Source organism: Rattus norvegicus, chromosome 15, assembly GCF_021556685.1.
Source record: "Rattus norvegicus strain SHRSP/BbbUtx chromosome 15, alternate assembly SHRSP_T2T, whole genome shotgun sequence".
Lineage (NCBI taxonomy): Eukaryota > Metazoa > Chordata > Mammalia > Rodentia > Muridae > Rattus > Rattus norvegicus.
The window spans coordinates 90747689-90769787 of record NC_141548.1 but is presented as its reverse complement, the minus strand read 5'-3'; the positions used below and the strand labels follow the sequence as shown (position 1 = coordinate 90769787).

The 22099-nt window shown below is 35.9% G+C and overlaps 1 pseudogene; it reads left to right on the top strand.

The window, feature by feature from the left end:
- The first annotated feature begins 19016 nt into the window (after positions 1–19016).
- On the top strand, positions 19017–19623 carry Gapdh-ps105 (Glyceraldehyde-3-phosphate dehydrogenase, pseudogene 105; annotated as a pseudogene).
- Positions 19624–22099: the final 2476 nt, after the last annotated feature.

The window sequence follows — 22099 nt, the reverse complement described above, 5'->3', positions numbered from 1 at the left end:
TTTGAGTGTATGTAGCACTATCTTGTAGCTGACAACTAAGACAGAAAAATAAGAAAGAAATAAGAAACCCTCTTCTATGACATTCTTCCTTTATACTGTCTATATGTAAACATTTATGTAGACAAGAAATTTCATGCTTTATCTCATATCTATAGCACAGAGCTAACATCTTTAATCCTTCCCCGTGTTTATAGACCATACACTCTATGATATCCAAAAGTTCTTTCTTTCCCTTAGTTGATGAAATTTCACATATCCTGTCACTGCTATATGAAAAGACACTATCATACCATGCTATTTATGAGATTTGCCATGAATTGAGGATTTCATTGCTTACTAATCAGGTTTCCAGCTGTGGAGTTGGGAGCTGACAGCTTATTACTGGACCATCTAATACTCTCATTGGTAAATTACTTATTCCTTAGTAAGGGAAGTTCCACAGTCCTTAATAACTCCGTAATAATCCATGTTCATATCACAAATGGGACATTTGGGGGTCTTCCTATTTTGTTGATCAAAACAGTTTCAAATAAAATAACCTCTAAATCATAAGACCTTGAATATTTAGGCACTATATTTCAATGAGAGCTCATTAGTCAACAAGAGAAGAACTATGTTTAAAAGGAGTTAGTCATGAGGTCAAAATTATGTCACAGAAAAGGAAGAAGTAGCATTCCATTTTTTTGCCATAGATTCAAATGGATGAAAGTGATCACTGGGTTAGAGATCATTTGAATTCATATTTAATCCTAAAAATTTACAATGATGTTTTTATTCTGCCTATGGATGAGAAAATAATAAAACAGTATATTTCCTCAGTGACTTAGGACAATTGTTCCAGGGATAAGTTCTCAGAGTTTGTTGTTGTTTTTTGTTTGTTTTCCCACACTCAATAAAGAGTCTTTTGGTTAAGACATAGCATAAAAGCAGTAAATGGGAAGGATAGATCAATGCAGCATGGGAATCTAGCTAGAAAATATTAAACATCGAATCTATACTCTGTATCATGGAGAATTTGGTCGTGTATTTAAGCAGTCTCATCCTAGGCCTACCTACCTAGAGCTGACAAAGTCATTTGGCCAAACTAACTCTGCTTTACTCCCTATACTTATTCTTGGAAAACATCCCAGAGTCTCTAGTGATTGTGGGCCTCTGTGATTACTTCATGAAATAACATGTTAAAGACCATCTTTACATGACATCTACTTTAAATAAGTAAATCTCACTTTACTAAAGGTAGGGAAAGAAAAAAAATCATCTATAATATGCCTCAAACCATTTTTTTTTAATTTTAGAGAGTTAAAATGTTTTGTGCAATATAATTTGTTTTTAAGAAGTAATTTGTTACCAGATGATGCAGTAGTTATTTTGAACTCTCTGCTGACTGGAAAATCAATGTTTATGTAATAGGTAAGATCAGAAGAAGATATATGAATGGGACTGAAATAGTTGTATTAAACCTGAAGAATATTATCTTCTAAGTTTCAAAAGAAGGTTTCAAACTTTTAGCAATAATTAATTATAGCTGTGGAAAATGTTCAGTACAATTCATTGTCACCAATAAAGACATGTCAACTGCAGTGTGAAAGAACAAAACGCCAGGTCACAGTGTTCTCCCTTGCCATTTTCTCCACTAATAGTATGTACTATAGATCCTTGCCCCCTGAACTTTGTGTTTTTTATTTTTATGTTTAAGCATTTTTAAAGTAAATTATTCCACTAGATTTCATCATGTATGGCTTTTCTATCTTTGTGATTTATTTAACATAATAGAGGAATGTAATTTTGTTGACATTTTAACTGTTCCTTCAAATAACAGTGACCCACAGGTCTTTAAACATAATTTCCTTTAATATCACACTACAAATAAGCTAGGTTTCCATTACTTTGTTAACCTTAAAGAGGCCACCACTTCACCTCCCATCCTTAAAAATGATACACTACTTAAAATGTTATAGATTTTGGAACACTTTTTCTGAGTTGGATTAAACTTAGTCAAACTTTAAAAGAGACATTAATGCTAGCATTATCCAATGTAGACTTATTTGCTAAAAGGATACTTCTGTTCTTCGCAGCATCCAAACGACATATTCATCTATGAATTTTTCACTAGTAAAGTAACTGCAATTATGTTTAAAATTGTATGTGGTTATATGTATTCCCTTTCTGAAATGTTCTCTGTTCATTTATAATAAGTGAAATGTCAATTTTCTAAAGAACTAGGTCACTTATTACCAATGCTAAATCTTTCCCTAATATACAAAATATCTCTTCCTCTTTCCCTCCTGTTCTCCAACTGCAGATCTGTCACATTCACAATTATAATTCAAGGTCACCACGTGGGGAAAGAAAACAAATATTAGTCCACAAACAGAGCAAATGGAATGAATCTTGTTCTATTTAAAGCATTTTTGCCATATGTGAAACTTCCAGTGAAAATATTTTGAAAACATTTTTTAACATTTAGAGAAAAGTCATTGAATTTGAGAAATGAATATTTGATTATTAGCCCAAATGCAAGAAACTATAAGATGAGAAAATTGAAACTGCAAATATTCTCTAATAACAAAGAGAAAGTAAGGAACATGTTTCAACTCTATTACCACTTTTGTTCCAAGCTGAATACTCACATTAATATCTGTTAATTTTTGGCTCGTTTTATATGCTAATGTATTAGATAGCATTTTTATTCTTTCATTTATCATTTTTTAAAATTTCTAAATCACAAAACTACTCAACACATGGAATTTATGATTTTGCATTTTATTTTCATTATGTTTCTTCATATTTCACAGACTTAATGCTGAAAATGCTTAAAGTGAAATAATACATGGCTCACTGAAAATTGCTTACTGCTATCCTTGGAGTGATATCATTGACAGTAATATTAGTGAGGAACAGTCACAATGTAAGGCTATCTTTGGACGTCTCATTTCAAAAAGAATAAAGCTCAAAATTCAGAAAACCCACTGCACGCAAGTGCGCGCGCAAGCGCGCGCACACACACACACACAATTTTACCTCCATTTCAGTTCATTTAAATACTATGTTCTTTTGGTCCCTAGCCCCATTGTCATCAGAGAGGTTCACCCAGTAACTGATGGAAAGAGATGCAAAGACCCACAGCCAACATTAAGTGAGGCTTCAGGAATGATGCAGATGTTGGGGAGGAAGGATTTTATGAGCCAAAGGGTCAAGAGTAACAAAAGAAACCCTACAGAATTAACTAACTAATTAATTAGCTCATAGAGGTTCCCAGAGAATGATTCTGGAAAAGTTTGACGAAATACATTACTTTTGTGTAGCTTGGTCTTCTTAAGAGACTCCTAACAGTGGGAGCAGGGGCTACCTCTGACAGCGCTGCCTATTTTGAGGACCCTTTTTTCTTACTACATTGTCTTGTCTGAATAGGAAAGGAGGTGCCTAGTCTTACTGAAACAGGACCTACCATGGTTGGTTGATACCCCTGAGAGGACTGTCCTTTCCGGACGAAGAGTGGATTGGTAGGGGAGGTAGGTGGAGGGACTGTGAGGAGGGAAGGAAGGAAAAACTACAATCAGGATGTAAAAAATAAATAAACAAACTGAGAAGAATTTATAATTCATTAAAACTTTTGCCTGAACTTAATGTAAATAAGTAGATTTTCATCCAATAACCCCATTTTCATAATTATTACATTGTTTATAAATCCTAGTTAAGATCGTGCTGAAAACTGTTGTGGTACTATGGATGGGAAGGAACTCACTACTCGCATGTTCTGTGGAAATGTGACAGGGGATAAGGTATGCAGTGTCCTTTATTCTTGCATGTGTTGACTTACATGTAATGCTTCCTGTTTGCTACTTCAGTTTTATAATTCACACATTGCTTGTGACAAATTTGAGACAATGCCAAGGTCCAAGCTTGGAATTTAATTGTGTAGCAACCCATTTATCTTGCCAGATCTCTTAGAACTCTCTGTGACCTCACCCCATCTTAATCTACTTAGTCATCCAATGGAGACATCTGTATAACTGGACATGAATTAAGACTGATATGGGGAATATATATATATATATATATATATATATATATATATATATATATATATTCTGTCTCATCCATTTGTGATTATTGTTGCTTAATGAGCAGCTTTTGGTATTATTTTATTATTGGAAAACTGAATAGCCATGTAACTCAGTGCACACAAGAAGACACAAAATAAAATGTACCTTCCAATGGTTCTATGTGTTGTGTTGACATTTTATTCATTACCCTATGAAAGTATATATATTTTATTATATTTGTATAAGCATAGCATATGATTCTAACTACCAAATAATAATCATATTGCATATTTCTGCCCCATTTTATTCCTCGAAAAATTCTGTTAGCGTAGTACTGGTCTCCTTCATTTGATGAGTAATTTTCTAAAGTAAATTATATTACAAATGAAATTGATATTTTTCCCTGTAGATTCTGAGAATTATATGATGAATTATGACCTACTGATTATTTGTTCACAATGGATGAGCTCAAATCGTGACACCAGTGATCAATCCTTTTGATATGTGTGTTCAGTCAGTCCCTTATATATTTCTTCCAAAGCATCAGCATCATCAATATCAAACTCTCTACAAGGCGAAAGTTTGCTATCCATCTAGTAGCTCATAGTTCTATCAGTGTTTAGAAGCCACATGAAGAGTAAGTTTTTACTACCTGCAATAAAAGCAAGAACTCTTGGCCGTCATAACAAATAACCTTTGTTATGTAAGTTGAGAGTTGAAAACTTTCTTTGACTTATTTTGCTAGTGAATTGACACTGTGTCACTCAAACTTGCTTCAACACAGGAAACCTAACCCATATTTTTATTTTATTTTTGTTGTTTTTATTTGTTATTTTATTTACTTACATTTCTTTTTTATTGGTTATTTTATGTATTTACATTTCGAATATCCATTTTTCTAGTTTCCCCACTGGAAACCCCTATCCCACCCCCCCTCCCCACTCTTTCTATGAGGGAGCTCCCCCACCTACTCACCCACTCCTGCCTCACTTCCCTAGCATTCCCCTATGTTGGAGCATCAAGTCTCCACAGGACCAATATCTGGGATCTTTAAAACTGCCTAGTACTTAAAGATCTAGGGTCCCTGGAAGCAAAGATGTTTGACTCCAGAAGCAGGTGGAGTGCTTTTTAGACTTTAGGACGGTGCTGATTACTTACTTTTATCACACTACATTAGATTTGCCTAACTCAAATAATCTGAGACAGACATTAAGCATTCTTAAATGGAGGTGCCTGCATTAGCAATATTCTGAAAGAATTTTCTACAATGAACATAAAATACCAGGGGGAATTAAACTTAAATCTATCAGATCAAAATGTCATATACATTTTAAAAATTACCATGCCCAATTTTCTTGAAATGACATCCTACTGCATTTCCATGTCTATATTCTATAATTTTAATACTTGGATCAACTATTATAAAATTTTTGAGACAAAATGAAAGTGGCTGTGAAATCATTAGTGTAAAAACCATATAATCATTTTCTTTGTGGAAGGAGAGAATGAATACATGCACAAGCATTGCAGAGTATCTCTTATTTATGACAGTATGTATAAAATTCTAGTAGAATAATATATGAATCATTTTTAACTCAGGTACTTCTATACTAGATATAATGGTGAGATATACTAATATAATACAACTTATTTATAGCTTCGCTGCTGTCTCCCAAGATACAAATTGAAATGTCTCAACTAACTAAATCGAAAAGGCTACTGATTAGGATAATGGGCTATATTCATATAAGATTCTATTTAGAAATCTTTCCAGAAATACAGCCCAGACCATCATGCCTCAATCTTATGGAAAAATGAAGACGCATTAATTCAGATATTATTGCCAGACCTAGAAGAAGGACAATTTGACAATAGGCTTTAGAAAGTGATGGATTAGAAGAGAAGTGTATAAGAAAACTCCATTCATAATACATTTTCTTTAATAATTTTCATTTTATTTTTGTGTATATATTTGTCTGCATGTATATTTGTATACCATGTGAATACCCAGTGCCCTGAGATACAAGAAGAGGGTGTCAGATGACTGACTGTGGAGTTACAGAGAAATATTAGCCACCATGTGAGTGTGAGGACTTGACTAAGGTCTTCTGGCAGAGCGGCTACTGATGGTAATGAGTGAACCACTCTCAAGCTCCCTATCATTACTACTGTTTATTTTTCAATATATTATTGGTTGTAATTTGTAAAGTGACAGTAAGGAAAGGGGCATCTGAATTTAGTATTTTACCAGACACTGAGCTTGGGCTTAATTTTAATGGCATCTGAGTTGCAGTCCTTGACGAGAGGTACAATGTCAATTTTCCTAATTCTCCATTTGCCTATGAGATTTTTTTCTTTTCTTTTCTTTTTTTTTTATGGTTTGTCCAGGAAACTTCCAAAGGCTCCCAAAACAATTGCACCACAGCATTTAGTCACCCAGTATAACCAGATATTAAGACTCATTTAGGCATTTCAGATGAAGGATTGAGATTAATCACCTTAGAACTGAGCTGGGATCTGTCTTCCTGATGACTAGTTTTTGTTATACTGAGACAACCTATACAGTTTTCTGGAGACCAAATGACATCAACCGTCTTAACTGACTCGATGCCACCTGCGGACCCTAGCTATGTCAGTACTGACATTCCAGGTAAGATATACTCACTGGTATCACAGCAGTATCATTATTAAAGGGTTAACCATTGTTTTCTAGTTGAACGTAAGACAAACTTCATAGAGAGTAATATATAAGTGCTTCTGAAACTCAGTTTAAAAGCTCATGGCTGGGAGACTGTAGGTTCTACAAGACAACCTACGATACCGATGCAATCTTAGGAAGATATGTAGCACAGATTTCTGTACTTATATTTGTTTTTATATTTATATGTATGATTTTAGTATAAATGGTAGTGTGGCTTTTCCCATTGGATCTTTTTTTCTGCAGTGGATAGTGACGAACACAGAGACTCATAACTACTCATGATGCTGAGGGTAAGAGACTGTGCAGTCTTTATCATTAATTAAGACATTATCTCTATTATCTAATCCAAGGCCTGGGAACCATTGTGGGAGGATAAATGAAAAGAGGGTAAGAGCTGAACGGTCAGAAGGAGTGCCATGTTCTGAGCATGGTATGGTGTATGTAATCATGCACACAGAGCGGCTGTAGCTACATGCTCTGAAAAGTGTACATAAAGGACCATAGTGGAGGAGAAGATAACAAAAATGTAAAAGATGAAAAAGGAGGAAGGCGCGGTTGATGTCCATGGTAAACATCAGACATTAAATAAATGTATGAACTTGTTCAGAAATTTTAAAAGACATAGACATGCCACCGCAAATTTAGTTAATACCTGAAACTCATAGGCTTCTTTCAATTTAAGTTGAAATAAAATCACATGACTGGTTCTGATCAAATTATGAGCAGACACTGTGTGTGTACTAGTATAGGGCAGGTTTTTGTGAAGTTACTTCTTACCACAAAGCATAGAATATGTCAGAAAAGAACTACTAATGCAAGTTTGAATAGGAGCTGGATACTGCCTCAGCACTTCAGGGTTCTTGTTGGACTTACAGAGGACCTGGGTTCAGTTCCAAATGCCCACACGACAGCTCAATACTGTCAGTAACTCCGACTCTGTGATTATGAAGCCTTCCTCTGGCCTCTTTGGATACCATGCCACACAGTGCACATAAACACAGGGCAAACACCCATATAGAAATTAAAATATTTTCTTATTACTACTAAGTGGAATTGACGCATCCTCATTGGCCTTTCTGCTTGTTAAAGTTCTAAATTCTGTGGTTTATATTCTAGGTATCCTGTACTTTTTGGATAATATCCACTTATTAGCGAGTACATACCGTGTATGTAGTTTTGGGTGGGTTACCTCACTCAGGATGATATTTTCTAGTTCTATCCATTTGCCTGCAAAATTTGTGAAGTCGTTGTTTTTAGTAGCTGAAGAATATTCCACTGTGTAAAGGTACCACATTTTAGGAGGGCAATCAGAGAGGAAGGCCAGCAGTCTCAACTCACCCGTACCCTTGGGAGCTCCCATATACTGAGCTGAACCACCAAGCAGACAGCATACATGAGCTGGTCTGAGGCCCCCAACACATATACAGTAGAGGACATCCTGGTCTGGACTCAGTGGGAAAAGATGCGCCTAACCCTCGAGAGACTTGAGACCCCAGGGATGGAGGGAGACCTGGTGTTGGGAAAGCATCTTCTCGGGCACATAGAGGAGGAGGAAAGGGTTGAGAGATTGTGGGAGGAGTACCAAGAGGCGATCAACAGCTGGATTGTAAATAAATAAATTAATTAATCAGAAAATTAAAATGTTTTAACATTCTTTTCTTCCAATAGGCATGCATCAAGTGAAAATTAAGACTTTATTGTCTGTCATTAGTTATGTAGTTCCATTTCTTATAGCATAATTTAAAGTGAATGAAGCAGGAAATAAGATGACTTTATACAGGACCAATTATATGGAGACAGAATAAAATATCTGATAAGACATTTTTATAATCATGACTATCAAATACAAATAAGAACTAAATTATTTAATTAAAAATAATATAGTTTTTAGTTTCTATAAAGCCTGAGAAGAAAATGCATTCAGATTTTTACGAAGGAAATACTACGTTTTGCTAAAACAAATTACAAGTGAGTTAATGGAAAAATCAAACTATGTGTATATTTAATTATCACTTATAAAGTCTAATTTCATGAAAAATATATTACATAGAGTAAAGCCATTAGAGGCTATATGAACTAATTCAATTCTACATTATGCCTATTAAGTGGGTTAATGTATGGATGACTGCATTTAGCTTATGACTAATTTGATTACTGTAACATGGCCTTTAGAGTATATAATAATAAAATAATAATAACGAATGTGCCATTTTTCTCACTAAGAATCACCTTGTTCTATAAAAATATGGATGTGGATAATGCTTCAGTAACATAGGAACATTATTAGATATAATAGAAAATACAAAATTTTCCAGTCCTTGCTATAATATATTTAGTGCTCTAAGATCCCAAAAGAAAATTAATGATCGTTAACATAAAGCATAGTACAAAACCTCTTATAATGAACATTGATGAATAGTTTTTGCTCATTCTGTGGAGCTGTCCTAGATCAAGTCTCTCTGGGCTTTGGTCAACTGCAGGAGGCAATAATGAGTAGCATTGGTCTTAGTTTGATTTAGTTCACAATTGCTTCCTTCTTTTTCCTTAAGTTAACAACAAAACGAGGTAAGAACTTATGTCCATTGAAACTGCACCTTTGTGCAATTTCTTCCATTTTCTGTAGATCAATGTTCTTAGTTCTAGGAAGTTGAATTATTTAAAACAAAATTCAAATGGAACAGATTCTAGGATCTTTTGTCTGTTAGAATGAGGTGTACCTGTGAGAAATTGCCAATGAAGAACTTAAGTAATTGTTTTTACTTTGTTATCTAAAGATTTTAGGGCAGCAAATTTAGAAGCATAATTATATCCTCAAATCATTGGAAAAAATAAATTCATACTTGATATTTGGCTAAAATATATTTGAATGTCAGGATATGATTAAATTTATGTTTTCTACTAACTCCATCTTCTTTATATTAATTATTTAACCTTCAATTATTTTTAGGATTATTGCTTTCAAAACTCATGCAATAAGGTATAAATAATTTTAGTTATAATAAGAAGTCATATTAAAGTCTTTTCATGGACAGTCTCAGCTAATTACCCCGCCAATTTACAGACAAAGATTTTAAAGAATTATAGCCTCTGACCTTTAATGTTCCCACCTCCTGTGGTGGATCAGTGATTGACCAAGGCTCCTGAGTTCTAGCAAATTAGCCTATTTGGAATGAAAAAATACATTACTTCCTTTCAACTACTAAATTATAATGTTTCTATAATAATGGAGTAATAAAGCAATATATAATGTGGAAAACATAAAAAAAGTCCTCATAATTTTCTCCAAGTCAATGACTATTGATACATTCCAATGAAACACTGAAGTCCTATTAAGTTTTCAAATACTTAGTTATTATTGAAAAATATTTTTTATTTGCTATGAAACTTTTCCCAGTATACATACTATTATGTCATTTTACTAGTTTTCAGGAAACCATCAATGATCAATGACTCACTTACTGAGCAAGATGGAACAAATTGCCCAGGAAATGTAGATTCCTTATGGTGACATATTGAGCAGAGTCCTGGGGCTTAAACATTTGGAAACATTTGGAAACTCATACTTTATAGATGATGTGTTTTTAAAATTTGGGAAGATTATCTCCAATGGGCAATTTTTCTAACTTTTTAATTTTTATGCTTTAAGTTTGTAAGTCTGTACATTGTGAGTCTATAGAGCAGTTCTGAAACTCAAATAACCACCTCTCCTCTCCAGAGCAATCCTGTTCCTCTGAATGACTCACTGAATAATAAATATCCCACTAAGTAACTGAAACAACAGGAAAGCCATCTCCACAGAAACTTTAGCTCAGTCTTCCCAGGACGGTGTAGATAGCTTTGGGCTTTACATTAATTATTCAAAATATGTATAGTTTACTTTCATTGTGAAATTTAATGCAGAAACAAAGGCTGAGGTGAGATAGCAATGCTGATACCTGAAGATCTTCTCAGTCCTGAGTGTTTTCCAGCCACTCTCTATACACTCTCCTCCTACTTAGAACATCTAATTCTTGTCTATCAGTCATGAGGCAAGTTTGCAGTGGTCAAATTAAACAATCATGGCTACTTCAAGAAAAAGGCCATTTTGATGAAAATGGCAATGTTGAAATCTGCACCAAGTTTTTCTAAGCTATTCTCTATTATTCCAGTTACATTGTTAGGGTATGGAAATGTATCTGCACTCATGCTACGTCATGTGTGGATACAGTATTTATCAAATTTGACCTTAACTAAAATTTACTTAAGTGACTGACATAGTTTATAGATAATCATTATGTTGTAGGAAATGAAGTAGAACTGACACGGAAGATTTCATGACACCGAATGGTTGATTTTGTCTCCACGCAGTTCCTGCCCAGTCACTGCATTCCTCTTTTCATATTTTCAAATACAGAAGTGTCTATTATCCATGCTTATCCGTGTTGTTGTATATTGTTTATCTTCTTTAAGCCCCAGATACCAGGGAAGCAAGAGGTTTCCAGGACTCAATCATGATGACATTAGTCAAAATACCCAACACAGGGGAGACAGAACCTGTAGAGACAATATCCAGTGGATAGTCATAGACCCAGTTGAGGGATGGGGCTACCCATCCACCTCAAAAGTTTTAACCCAAAACTGTTCCTGTCTAAAGAAAATACAGGGAATGAGTGGAGCAGAAACTGAAGGAAAGGTTGTTCCGACCTTGCCCCACCTAGGAAACCATTTCATTTGCAGACACCAAACCCAGACACTATGGCTCATGCCAAAAAGTGCTTGCAGACAGAACCTAATATAGCTGTTCCTTGAGAAGCTCTGCCAGATCTGGACCAGTGCAGATACAGATGCTCATATCCAACTATCAGAGTGAGCATGGGGACCACAAGGGGAGAGTTAGGGGAAAGACTGAAGAAGCTGAAGGGCATTGAAAACCTGTAAGAAGAACAACAATATCAACTAAATGGACTCCTCTGAGATCCCAAGGTCTAAACTACCAACCAAGAATACACTTGGAGGGACCCATGGCTCCAGCCACAGATATAGCAAATATGTCTTATCTGACATCAGTGTGTGGGGCAGGGGAAGGTCCTTGGTCCAGTAGAGGCTAGATCTCCCAGCATATGGGGATGCCTGGGTGAGGTGGGAGTGGGTGGGTGGGTGGTGGGAGCACCCTTATAGGGGAGGGGGCAGGGGATAAGGAGCTTGCAAAGGGGAAACCAGGAAGGGGGACATTTGAAATGTAAACAAATAAAATAACCAATAAAACAAAAATAATTATAACCTAAAATAATGTTGCCCCAAAGTAGAGGGATGTTAAAGGAGTGAGGTGGGAGTGGGTGGGTGAGTAGGGGAGCATCCTCTTAGAGGCAAAGGGGAGGAGAGAAGGGATTGGGGTTTGCAGAGGAGAGACTGGGAAGGAGGAGAACATTTGAAATGTAAACAAATGAAACAACCAATTAATAAAAATAAATGTTAACCCTTCACTTTAGAGCTTTTCAAAATGGAAAAGAAAAGCTAAAATTAACACAATTCATTTACACATGTGTGTCCACTGCCTAACGAGCTTAGTCTTAATCTCCTAGGATATGAGACTATGCTTGATTGTTTTTACAATATTCTTAATGATATTGACATGTATGGCCTGCAATCTATACAGACCATAAGAATTAATATGAAATTTTCTCCTCTGGGACTAGTAATATGAAAGCTATGCAGATTTGAGAATGTGAGTTTTAACCCTGAAATTCATGGGGAAAGGAAAAGTAACTCCTAAATGTTGTCTTGTATTTCCAATAATGCACTATGATATTCCTGTACCCACAAATATCAAATATTTGTAATCACGCATGTGTACACATGAATGTACACAGAAATATAACAGACAATTTAATTATTATTAAAATTGTATAAATTACCAGTTTGCCTTGTACTAAGCCTGAACGTGCTGTGCAAACTCCAAGGGAAAAAAATGATCACTAAATCTATAAGATGTGATAATTAATGAAGCTCTGAAGGAATCATCTGTATGGCATGAATAACACTGTCCAACAACATAAGCTAAACCTTGAACTTTTAAGGTATGTTGAACAGAAGATAAATCATGTGCTGTACTGTAAACCTAAGACCTATCCTAGTAGAGCCATAGATCTCATAGGAGAAATTACTCCTGGCACTTTAATAAACCAGTATAAATTCTACTGCATTCTAAATATTTACACTTATATTCATCAATAAATATACCTCTCACCCTTCATCAAGTAATCTTCTTTTTGAAGCAGACAGAGGCCTTTGAAGAAAACACTAACTAATCAAAATGCAGAATGCACCTGACTGTGAGCTACCAAACTCTGTTGATACATCAGTCATATGTAAGGCACAGGAAATACTAGAAAAAAGCAGAGGTTTTTAAGGAAAAGAATGACTGGGGAGTCTGCTGCAAAACTATGCTTTCTAGATATCACAGAGGACATACACCCATGAAATATAAATACTATTTTTAAAACCAGACCTGAATAAAGACCACATCAGTTGAGGCAAAAATAGAACAGGGAAATTGCACAAAGCGTACTCCTAGGTGAGGGGCTAAATGCAATAAAAATTACTGAGAGAACAGTCGTTTGGTTTTTCCCAGAGACCTGAACCCTAAGTTTTTATCCATTTCCAAGTGGTCGGCTTAAAAGACTATATACAAGCAATACCAAATGGACTTAATAGAGTAAATATATGTTTTTTTGTTTGTTTGTTTTTTACCTTAAGTACCTGTATATGCTGATAATATAAAAATAATAAGACATTGATTTAAAAGGGATGGGAGATGGAAGTGGTTGTAGAGAAAGAGGCAGAAATAATATAATTTTGCTTTTAAAAAGTAATTAAGTAAATAATATACATACAAATTCGTTAATGAGCACCCAAATTGCATGGTGGAGAGAGTTGGACCCTCAGAAGTGTGGCCACTCCTGAGAATTCAGAGGAGATTACATTCCTGACCCAAGAGGGGATCACCTAGTGCCATCTGTGCCCCCTAGGCACAGTGACTAAGGAGCAGTCATGTGCAGGACCTTCCAGGTCCCTGCCTGAGTGAAGAGCTGAAAGCCAGTTGCCAGGAGCACGTACACACCTGAGAGCAGAGGTCAGACCAATTTTTCTGCTCCAAGTGACCTGCCTGGTGGACTCAGGACACACAAAGGCAGAAGTCTTCTGGGACACGGCACTTCTGGTTTCTGGCTGTGCCTGGAACTGAACCAAACCAATCCCACAGCTCCCTGAACCCAAATCCCGTGGGGCAGAGAGCTAAACCCCCCAAAATTAAGATAATCCTGAGACCATAGGACAAACTACCACTTCTGCCCAACTCTGCCCATATCCCTGGTGCAAGAGGAAACTGCACAGTGTCTCTGAATACAGGAATCTAGGAGCAGTCAGCTGCAGGAACCTGCTGGTTCTGGCCTGCTCCCCGAACTGAACTGAACTGAACTGAACCGGTCACACACCTCACTGTACACTAATCCCATGGGGAAGAGAGCTGGACTCTCAAAAGTGTAGACACTCCTGAAAAGTCAGAGGAGACTACTCTCTGCCCACATTCCTGACCAATCAGAAATTGCCTAGTGTCATCAGAGTCACCTGGGCACAGGGACCTTGGAGCAATGAGGGATAGGACCCTTCAGGATTCTCCCTGCAGCTAGAACTGAAAGTCAGTCACCAGGAGTGCCTTCACACCTGAGAACAGAGCTGTCTATTCCCAGACCCTGCTGAAAGAAAACAGGTCTACAAGAGTGCTGAAACAGAGGCATACAGGAGGGTCAAGCCACTGACAGAAAAAAACAAGACAAACTAACACCAGACACACCTGATGGTGAGAGGCAAGCAAAGGAACCTAAGCAACAGAAATCAAGAGTACTTGGCATCCCAGTTATCCCACTAAAGCAAATAACAGATATCCAAACACACTGGAAAAGCAAGATTTGGATTTGAAAACACATTTTATGATGACGATGGAGGACTTCAAAAAGGACATAAATAATTCCCTTAAAGAAATACAAGACAACATAAATAAACAAGTAGAAGTCCTTAAAGAGAAAACACAAACATCCCTTAAAGAAGTACAGGAAATACAACCAAACAGGTGAAGGAATTGAACAAAATCATCAAGGATTCAAAAATGGAAATAGAAACAATAAAGAAAGCACAAAGGGAGACAACCCTAGAGATAAGGGAAACCTAGAGAAAGGATCAGGAGTCATAGATGCAAGGATCACCAACAAAATATAAGAGCTAGAAGAGAGAATCTCAGTGACAGAAGATACCATAGAAAACATTGACACAACCATCAAAGATAATGTGAAACTGAAAAAGTCCCTAACCCAAAACATCCTGGAAATCCATGACACAATGAGAAGATCAAACCTAAGGATAATAGATATGGAAGAGAGTGAAGACTCACCTTAAAAGGCCAGTAAATATCTTCAACAAATTTATAGAAGAAAACTTCCCTAACCTAAAGAAATAGATGCCCATAAGCATACCAGAAGACCTCCGAACTCCAAAGAGATTGGACCAGAAAAGAAATTCTTCCCGTTACATAATAGTCAAAACACCAAATGCATAAAACAAAGATAGAATATTAAAAGCAGTAAGAGAAAAGGGACAAGTAGCATATTAAGGTAGACCTATAAGAATTTCACCAGAATTTTCACCAGAGACTATGAAGCTGGAAGATCCTGGTCAGATGTCATACAGACCCTAAGAGAACACAAATGCTAGCCTAGGCTACTATGTCCAGCAAAACTCTCAATTAACATAGATGGAGAACCCAAGATATTCCATGACAAAACCAAATTTACACAATATCTTTCTACAAATCCAGCCCCTATAAAGGATATTAGATTTAAAACTACAACAGAGGTAGGGAAACTACATCCTAGAAAAAGGGATAAAGTAATCTCCTTGCAACAAAACCAAAAGAAGTGAGAGTCACAATCATAATTCCACCTCTATCAGTGAAAATAACAGGAAGCTACAATCACTATTCTTTAATATCTCTCAACATCATTGGACTCAATTCCCCAGTAAAAAGATATAGACTAACAGACTGGATACATAAAGAGGGCCCAGCATTTTGCTGCATACAGGAAATAGACCTCAGAGACAAAGACAAACACTACCTTAGAGAAAAAGGCTAGATAACAACTTCCAAACAAATGGTCCAAAGAAACAAGTTGGAGTAGCTATATTAATAGCGAATAAAATCAACTTTCAACCAAAAGACATCCAAAAAGATAAGGAAGGACATTTCATATCCATCAAAGAAAAAATCCACCAAGATGAACTCTCAATCCTAAATATCTATGCTCCAAATGCAAGGGCACCTACATACATAAAAGAAACCTTACTAAAGCTCAAAGCACACATTGCACCTCACACAATAATAGTGGGAGATTTCAACACCTCACTCTCCTCAGTGGACAGATCATGGAAACAGAAATTAAACAGAGACAGAGAAACTAACAGAAGTTACGAACCAAATGGACCCCCATTGGAGGAATTAGGAAAAAGATCGAAAGAGCTGAAGGAGCTTGCATCCCCATATGAACAACAATGCCAACCAACCAGAGCTCCTAGGGACTAAACCACTACTCAAAGACATGGGACAGAACCATGGCCCCAACTGCATATGTTGCAGAGGATGATCTTGTTGGGCACCAATGGAAGGAGAAGCCCTTGGTCCTGCCAAGGTTTGACCCCCAGTGTGTGGTAATATTGTGGGGAGGGGTGTATGGAAAGGGGAACACCCTTATAGAAGAATGGACGGTGGATGGGATAAGGGGCTTATGTCTGGGAATCTGGGAAAGGAAATAAAATTTGAAATGTAAATGAAATAAATACCCAATAAAAACTTTAGAAAATTACTTAACGAACAAGTACTAGATATGGACAAACATATAGCATTTATCAAGGGGTCATGAATTATTACAGTTGAGTAAATTATAGTTCCTAGATCAAAATTGGTTTTAGTCAAATAACAAAACTGATACATATAGGTAGTCACCATATAATGTGACCTAGTTAACTACTATAATTTTTCCTTATCAAATACAATAAATATAAATTGCACCTTACAGAATTATTCTATTGGCCAAACATTTGTACTTTCAAGAAACGATACCTTATTTTCTCAGGTTATTTAATTAAGGAAACTTAAAGTAATTCAATATCAGCTTATTTCAATTATTTATATGATCAATAATATTATTTGAATCTTTCGTTTTCTTTAAATTGAAAATAGATTCTTCTCTCACACAAAGCATCCTAACTCCTCTCTTTCCACTCCTCCCAGCTCCCAGTCTCCCTATGTTTGTGGGTGAACACTGTCATAGAGGCAGGAGGAGGGAGGAAGGAGTAGGGGAATTCTAGAGGAGAAATTGGAAAAGGGGATAGCATTTGAAATTTAAGTGAAGAAAATATCCAGTTAAAAAAAATGAAAAAAAAAAAGAGACATGTATCAGGAGTTGCTTTCTATGACCAGTTATTTAATGCTACATTTTAAGGACATCATTAAAATTAGTTTATAGAAAGCTATCAATTGTTCCCCACTCCTCTATGACATCTATAATTAATATAGGTATAATGAATACACAAGGAAGAAATAATTTCTGTACTAGAATGCAGAGAAAACAAAATCCTATTATAGTAGAGGAAATTGTCATTGTAGTCATCAGTATAGCATGGTTGATATAGTCAAAATGACTGTGTACTCTAACTTGGAATCATGGATTTAGAAAATGCCAACGAGGACCCATCACCTAACAGAAAGACTGTTCATAATTCCTGGAAGGTTAAGTGAAGGAAGGCTCTGAATGAGTAAGGGGGATGAATATAATCACAACGTATTTTATATAAAATATAGTAGCTGTGGGAATAGAATTTCATGTTTTCCTGACTTTTCTTCCATTTAATATTCCATAGAAAAATCCTTGTATAAAATGATTAATTTAATCTGAGATCAATTACACACATTCATTCATTATTCATCATTTCTTGGAACTTTATTTATCATGTATTTTTTTGAGAAAATGAAATTGAACTGTTCTATCACTTTTTGCCGACACTTCTTTTATCTATAATGTACTGAATTAAAGGATATATTGAAAGTAATAGTTTTCGTTCCCAGAAATATGAATATAGAACTCATAGTGCCTATAATCATTTAAAGACTTTTGAAAGGATGCTAATATAGATGTTGGGGAAATTTATTAAAATAAATAAATTTCATTTCCATGCATTAAATAAATCCCTCATCCATTAACACAATTAAAATGCAATTAGATATCAGAAAACATTTTAAAGACACATTGTGTGCAAATACTTTCAAAACATCTTTAATAGCTGACTAGATACAATTATATTGTACTTACATTTGTAAAATCAATTATTAATTACAGTAAAGTATGTCACATACCTGTCAAATTCTCAATAACAGAAAGTTATCATTCAGTGTCTACTCTAGAGGATAAGCCATCTAAAATGAATAAAGGTTTTTATATTCGTGTGCCTTCATTTTTATCCAATTTAATATAAGTGAAAATAGTACTACTTATTTTTATTTGGAGATTTTACTTTATTTTATGTATTTTTTTTCAATTGAGATGTCATGATGTTATCTCTCTTATTTTAACTGTGTCCAGAGTTTACTATGTACCCTAAGCAATCCTTACACTCACAATAATCGCCTGTTCTTTGCCTTGTGATTTCTGAGATATAGACATTACTCAACACCCTTCCTATTCTATCTGAATGTTTTATTTATTAATATATTTTATATAATGGTCTTTATTACCGATCTATAAAATTATATTAAAAAGTATATTTAACTTTATTTGTAGTATTTGTTTTGACACATTTGACTAAATATTATTGAAACATACATAGATCCATAAAATATAATTCCATCCCAAGTTACTGTGGGGCATATAAAAACACACAAAATCATGTGTTACTTACTTGCACAAACTTTTACACCGAACGCATAAATTTGAGTAGTACAGTTTTTCATCATTTTGCATACATTTAGTCACTTTAAACTTTGAAAATGTTTGCTCTGCTCTCTGCTCCTCCTTTTTCTACAGATAGCTGCATCTTCTTATGCAGTTCCAGTCTCATCCCATAGACAAGATGGTGAAGGTCATTTGTGAATAGATTTGCCACTATTGTGCACCTGGTTACCAGGGCTCTGCACTTGGCAAAGTAGAGATTGTTGCCATCAGTGACCCCTCATTGACTTCAACTACATGAACTCCATATTCCGGTATGATTCTATCCATGGCAAATTCAATGACACAGACAAGGCTGAGAATGGGAAGCTTGTCATCAACAGGAAGCCCATCACAATCTTCCAGGAGCAACATTCCATTAACATCAAATTGGGTGAGGCTGGTGATGTGTATGTTGTGCCGTCTACTGGTATCTTCACCACCACGGAGAAGACTGGGGACCACTTGAGGGTGAGGCCAAAAGGTTCAGCAATTCTGCCCCTTTGGCCGATGTTTCCATGTTAGTAATGGGTGTAGACCATGAGAAACATGACAGCTCATTCAAGATTGTCAGCAATGCATCCTGCATCACCAATGGCTTACCCCCCTGGCCAAGGTCATCCGTGACAACTCTAGTATTGTGGAAGGGCTCATGACCACAGTCCATGACATCACTGTCACTCAGAAGACTATGGGTGGCCCCTCTAGAGAGCTGAGGTGTGATGGTTGTGGGTCAGCCCAGAACATCATCCCTGCATCCACTTGTGCTGCCAAGTCTGTGGGCAAGGTCATCTCAGAGTTGAACAGGAAGCTCACTGACATGGCCTACTGTGATCCTACCCCCAATGTACTGTTGTGGATCTGACATGCCACCTGGAGAAACCTGACAATTATGATGACACCAAGAAGGTGGTGAAGCATGTATCCAAAGGTCCACTGAGGACCATGTTGTATCCTGAAGGAAACTTTTTTTCTTCCATTTATATTAAATTGGGTATTTCTAATTTACATTTCAAATGTTATTCCCTTTCCCGGTTATCAACTCCCACCCTTCCACCTTTGATGCTGGAGCTTGCATTGCTCTAAATGACAACTTTGTAAAGCTCATTTCCTGGTATGACAATGATCCCGGCTACAGAAACAGGGTAGTGGACCTTATGACATACATGGCATCTAAGGAGTAAGGAACCCTAGACCATGCACCCTAACAAGGACACTGAGAGCAAGAGACAGGCCCTTGGTTGCTGAGAAGCCCCTGTCCCAACTCGGCTCTTAACACTGAGCCTCTCCTTCACAATTTCTATCCCAGACCTCCGTAATAACAGGAGGAGTCTAGAGAGCCTCCATATTCTCTTGAATACCATCAATAAAGTTTGCTGCATGCCCCCTCCAAAAGAAGAAAATGGCTCCTCAATGTGATGTATTTCACTTGTTGAGTAAAACAAATGAAATGTATATACATATATATAAAATTATGTTTTTGTAAAATATAATTATATATATTATATGTAATTATGTTTATATGTATAATTATGGCCATGAATATTTCTTTTGTAATACTGGTTTTCTAATCTGTTTTCTATCACTCTCATAAGGATATCTACCTTTAGTTATGATACATAGAGTGTGCTTATATCATAAAATAGCCTGTGTCAAGTGGAACAAATAGAAATATCTTCTTATGATCTGTGGCTTGAACAATCATTGCATTAATATGCTAGATGAACAGATTCTAACATAGAACTATATTTCAACCTCTTACACTTATTATTGACTTTTTAATAGAAGAATGACAACAAGCAAAAGCAGAATTTCTGTTTGGATCAGTGTAAATGTTTTTATTTATTTCCTCAGAAGATGGACTGAGATGAGAGCTGCATCCAAGCTGTGTGAATATACAGCTTGGGCTAGCCCACAGTAGCTCTTTCTCTATTCCTTCTCTCCTAGGTCTATACCTGGAAGCTTTAATCCTTCACACAATTTAGTCTTCTATGATGACTGATTCAAACTGGCTTCTCTCAGCTTCTGACTGAATTTCTCTGTTTGAACTCATACTAAGTTGGACCATATGTTCTAATCTTCTGGCTCAAGCTCCTTCTCTGGCTTGTTCTGTCTTCCCCTGTATCTAGCTCCAATATGTTTCTATAAAATTGTCCCAGTAGAACTGTCTCAGTAAAACTCCCACACACCACGTGACACATGTGTCTAAATTCTTTCCCTGCACTGACGTTAAGGAGTCTCTTTTTCTGTGCTGTTCTTGTAAAATTGTACACAATATATCTCTTAACTCATTCTGCCAAATCTTTCTCTGATATGTTACTTTGTCTGCCCCATAATTAGAGGTCACTTTCAAGCATGTCTGCTTCCTTCTGCAAATTATCCTTAGCTTTGTAAAGGATTAAAAGTGTATACTAAGTGTCTGTACTCAAGCCAGATCATACTGTAATCCAGGGCATGTCTATATTCTGGCTAGGTCATATAGACCTAGAAGGTTTCTGGATGTTATCCCTTACCAAAGTAGGATGTTACAAGATAACAATTTCCTTCCAGATAGAGGTGTATTCCATGAAAAAACCAGAGGTGTTGATCCCATAAGTATAATAGATTATATGGGAAACAGTTATAACTGTATGTCATGAAAATCTTTGCTCCATTATTTCATGGAACCAGTAGGTAGAGGACAACAGTATCAGGAACTGTCACTGACATTTAAAATTTAAAGACTAAAGGGAACAAAAAAGCCAATATTATATTCTGAATCAGGATAAAAATGCATTTTTGGCATCACACTGAATTAACTTAAAAGTGGATTATTTAACCTTCTACATGAGTCAATACTCTACCTAGGTCATCAATTAAACCTTTGTTAGATGCTAAGGTGAGCAATTAGCCATATCATTTCTAATGTTTTATTATATACAAGGAGATTAAATCGCCACATGTGTATATGGGTTATTGGGGAAGTGGTGAGGGGAAAACTATAATCAAAAGATTTTGAAAACAATCAATTTTAATTAAGAATATAAATATATAAATATGTGTCTGCAATGAATCACTTGTTAGTACCTTTTACAAAATAATAGCTTAATACAATAATAATTTTAATTAAAAACTGTTATTTTTGATTTTATAATTATATTTTCTAATTTTTATGTCTCATTTAAGAATTAATTTTTATATTTTTTATTATTTATGTTATTTATTTACACTTCAAATATGTTGCATCTTTCTGGTTCCCCTTACATGACCCTCTGTACCAAACCACTTTGCCTACAAAAGGGTGTTCAGCCACCCACCCCTTCCCATGTCATGCCCTTTCTTTATCATGCCCCTTCACGGGG